The 4,376-nt window shown below is 29.1% G+C and overlaps 1 pseudogene; it reads left to right on the top strand.

Annotated features, from left to right (window-relative positions):
• The first annotated feature begins 417 nt into the window (after positions 1 to 417).
• Positions 418 to 2,364, top strand: LOC128040559 (ethylene-response factor C3-like; annotated as a pseudogene).
• The last annotated feature ends 2,012 nt before the right edge of the window (positions 2,365 to 4,376 follow it).

Below are 4,376 nucleotides of genomic sequence, written 5' to 3' on the forward strand. Positions count from 1 at the left end.
CTGGGCTAACAAATATTATATTTAAAATAGTTGAAAAGTAATTTTCATATATACCAGTTTGAATAAGTATGAATTCATTTTAAAATTTAAAAAATCATTATTTTCAATATTTTCAATTTTGCAAAACAGTTTTAGTGAAACCAAACTTTTATTGTCTTGTAATTTTAACTTCTTTTTATTTTCATTTTGAACAATAATTTTAAAATTTTCAATCAATATTTTATGTTTTCCAAAAAAATAAAACAAAAATAACTTCTATTTAATGAAATGAAACATAACCTAGATTTCCCACTAAAAATGTAAGAAATAATTATCATATGTATTTATAATACTACAAATACATGCATATTTCTCGACACATGGCTGCATACCCACATGTGGTGGTATTTTAGCCATAAATATTTAGTATAAATTAACGTCCACCCTTCACCCTTGACAACCCATCCCCCTTCTCTCTACTCTCTATCTTACTATTTCTCTCATTAGCAGCTGCTACATAATATATCTCTTCTCTTTGTCTGACTTTATAACGTGAGAATGAGATCATCAAAGCGTTGTTCTCGATTTAGAAGAAAGGTTTTGGTTAAAAGAGGAAGGAAGATCCGAAGAAATGGCATGACTGCTGAGCCTGTAAGAACATCCATAGAAAGGAAGCTTCGGCAGCTGCAAAGGATGCTTCAGCCATGTTGTCCTGGGATTAACATGGAAACCTTGTTTCAGAGGACGGCTGACTATATCTTTCTTCTTGAAGCCAAACTGAGTTTGCTTCAGAATTTATCTACTTTTTATGGAGTCTAGTAGTAGCTGTCAATTATATTCGGTCTGTCACAATGTGTAAAGGGCCGGTGGCTTTCTTAATTTGATAATCTTGCAGATGGGAATGAAAAAAATGATTTTATTAATGCTTGCACTTCAGCTCTTTATAGAAAACTAACGCTTTCAATGCAGAAGGGTTTTTGCTTTGGGGATACAAGATATTTGTATAGATTCGTATCAGAATGAAAGGTATAAGAAAGAAGCTTAATAGAACCATGCAATGCAATATCTAATCATATCTTTAAAATGTGATTTTTGTTTAAGGGTTGGAAAGTTTCTTATTATATCATTCGATATTGAAAATATTAATTTTTTTAAATTTAAAATCGTATATATAATTTTTTAAATTCAAAATCGTTAAAATACTAACGTGGCACGTGGCAATTAACTTACTTTACATGTATTTTCTAACCATTAATTTTTTTCCCATAATTTTGATGTAATATATATATATATATATATATATACATATACTCTTAAACCCAAATCTAAAAACTACGCGGTTTTGGTCTGGGCAAGTAAATCAATTTTTTAAAGATTAATAGAGGTAGACCGACTGCAAAACTGTTCTGTCAATTCAAAGGGAAGGGTTAGCATGTTAGTGGAGTTTGGGAAATTTTTGATGAATTTTTAACAATAATTGAGTAAAAGTACCTCAAACCTTGTTGGATCAAATCAGAGGTTATTAATACCAGTTATCAGTTTAAAACATTTACAAAGAGAAGAGCTTCAATGGAGGAGTTCTTTCAATTTCATTCAAGCTCAACTAGTCCAGACTTCTCGCCTGAATCATTGTTTCGATCACCGTCTGTGGAGACTTTGTCAGGTCGCTGGGATGAACTTCTTCTCAACTTCAATGACTTCGAGGCAATGGTTTGGGTGGGTGGATATGGCGGAGGCCTTGGATCAGTCCAAGAACGGCGTAAAGGAAGAAGATGTCGTATCGGATATTGCCAAACTGGAAGAGTTACCCAAGGAAGAGAAAGCTTAAGGAGGCGTAAGGAAGCGACTATGGGGAAAATACACCGCTGGGATTAGAGATTCAACGAGAAATTGGGTTTGGGTTTGGCTTGGAACATTCGACAGTGCCGAAGCGGCCGCTTCAGCTTACGACCAAGCGGCGTTTTCGACGAAAGGATTATCGGCAATGCTCAATTTCCCGGTGGAAGTCGTTAGGGAATCGCTTCGGAGCATTAAATTCCGATGCGACCAAGTGTGCTCACCGGTGTTGGCACTGAAAAGGAGACACTGGATAGGGAAAACAAGACAAATTTTTAATCTAATCAAATTTGTTTACTTACCCCGACCAAAACGGCGTAATTTTTAGATTTGAATTTAAAAATAAAATTTTTATTCCAATTATAAAATGACATAGATATTAGGTGAACAAAATTAATGGTTAAAAATTCATGTGACTAAGCTTACTGTCACATCAGCTAATTGTTAGTATTTTAACTATTTTGAGTTTAAAAATAAAATGATAAGTAAAATTATATATATTTTAACTTTTTAAAGTAGATGATTTAACAACTTTTTATAGTCCAGTAATCATTTATGTAATTTACCCTTTATTTAATTTGAATAAATACTTTTATATTTTATATACAAATTTGATGATATATTTTGCATATTTTATATATTTTTAATATCATTATTTTTCTTTTATAAATGTCGAAACTATTTTTATTTTGAAAAACGGGGTCAACTTTTAAAACGAAAATGAAGTCACTACCAATCTTTTTTTGAGGTGTGATCAGGTTACCTTAAGATTAATCATTTTAATAAAACATTTTGATTTATTAAAATAATAATTTTGGTCTACAAAATTCGAGAAAACAGGCTCGGGAGTCGGTTACGCACGATGAAGAATTAGCACCCTTGTAATGCCCAAAAATTAATACCTAATTGATTAATTAACGTCCTAATGTCAAAATTTTGAAAAGATTTTAAAATACGATCCTCTTTAAAAACCTGAATAAATCGAATTTGATGTTAAGACTTCCTTGTCCCGAAGTAATAAGATGTCACATCCAGTAAGTTAGGATACGGTATTTTAACCCTTGAAACTAAGCTTGTCTCATGCATTAAAGTTTAAAAAGGATATTCGGTTATTTGGATCAAAAAAATTGAAACCTAGTAAGTTAGGGCACGATTTTCACACAGATCCAAAGTACCGAATATTGCCTTATTTTTAAAAGTTTTCTTTTTTAAAATTGGGGAAAATTGACGCAATATTAAAACGATGCGTAAAAACTTTGATAAAAAAAGGGCAATATGAAAATACAAATAAACAATTTATAAAACACATAATGGCAATTATTTAAATACTAGCATCAATAATCAAAGACCAATGAATTTATAACAAAGAGTATAAAATAAAAAATATAAGGCAAAATAAAATGTAAACAAATTTAAAAATAATGAATTTGAAAATGAATAATAAGGAAAAAGAAATTTGAAATAAACAATATACAAATCAATAAATAAAAAATAGGTAATATATGTACAAGTTTGGAATAAATAATATATAAAAATGAAAATAGGTAATATATAAAGTAATAATATATAAATGAGTTTAAAATAAATATTGTGTAATAAGGAATTTAGAACAAGTTATACACAAAACATCTTAAAAATAAATGGTATATAAAATAGATAGTATAAAAAAATTTGCAATTGATAATATATGGAAAAAATTTTAAAGCAAATAATCAAACAATTTAAAATGGATGATTTATAACACGAGTTTTTAAAAATAAACAACATGTGTGACATAATATTAAAAATAAATACAGTATATAATTAATGGAAGAAAATAAAAGAATGATAAGAATGGTTAAATGAATGAACAATATGTAAATAAGAAAGTTGATGAATAAATAAACAAATAAAAGTAAAAGAATAATTAATGATTAAACAATTAAATGGATAAATAAAAAAAGGTTAAAAAACACTTAAGTTAGCCTAACTCTCACAATATGAAGATTCAACGAAATTCCTCCACCAAAATCCAACTCAAATGAAAGCAACTTAAAAAGAAACGAAGATGAATGAAGAACAAAATAAGAACAAGCTACAGAAAATAAGAATGCAAGAGAGGGAGAAATTTGAGTGAATGCTCTTAAGAATTATTATTGCTCCAAACTCCAGTGTTTTACAATGAAGGGAGAGGCCTCTATTTATAGTTGAGTCTCCCCAAATCTAACGGTACAGATCAATTACATCAACGACTAAGATTAAAGGGTATCTATAAATTAAATCTCTAAGATTACAAAATCATATCTTCTAAGATTGCATATCATTGAAGATTATGTTTCCATATGAGTCAAACTTGTAGATAGACCTTCAACCTTTTCAAGTAATAGGTCATTCTGATCGGGCCAAATGCTATAATTTTGGACTGGACTTGGACTTTGTTTTATTATTTTGGGTTTATTAATTTTTTTGTGAACCCAGGCTAAATTGACCTATTATAATAAATATATTTTTACTTTATTAAATTTCATTAACCTAAATTTTTTTAAGAATTTATTTATCCAATCGCAAGTATTTTGAAATGA

The sequence above is a fragment of the Gossypium raimondii genome, chromosome 4 (assembly GCF_025698545.1).
Source record: "Gossypium raimondii isolate GPD5lz chromosome 4, ASM2569854v1, whole genome shotgun sequence".
NCBI lineage: Eukaryota > Viridiplantae > Streptophyta > Magnoliopsida > Malvales > Malvaceae > Gossypium > Gossypium raimondii.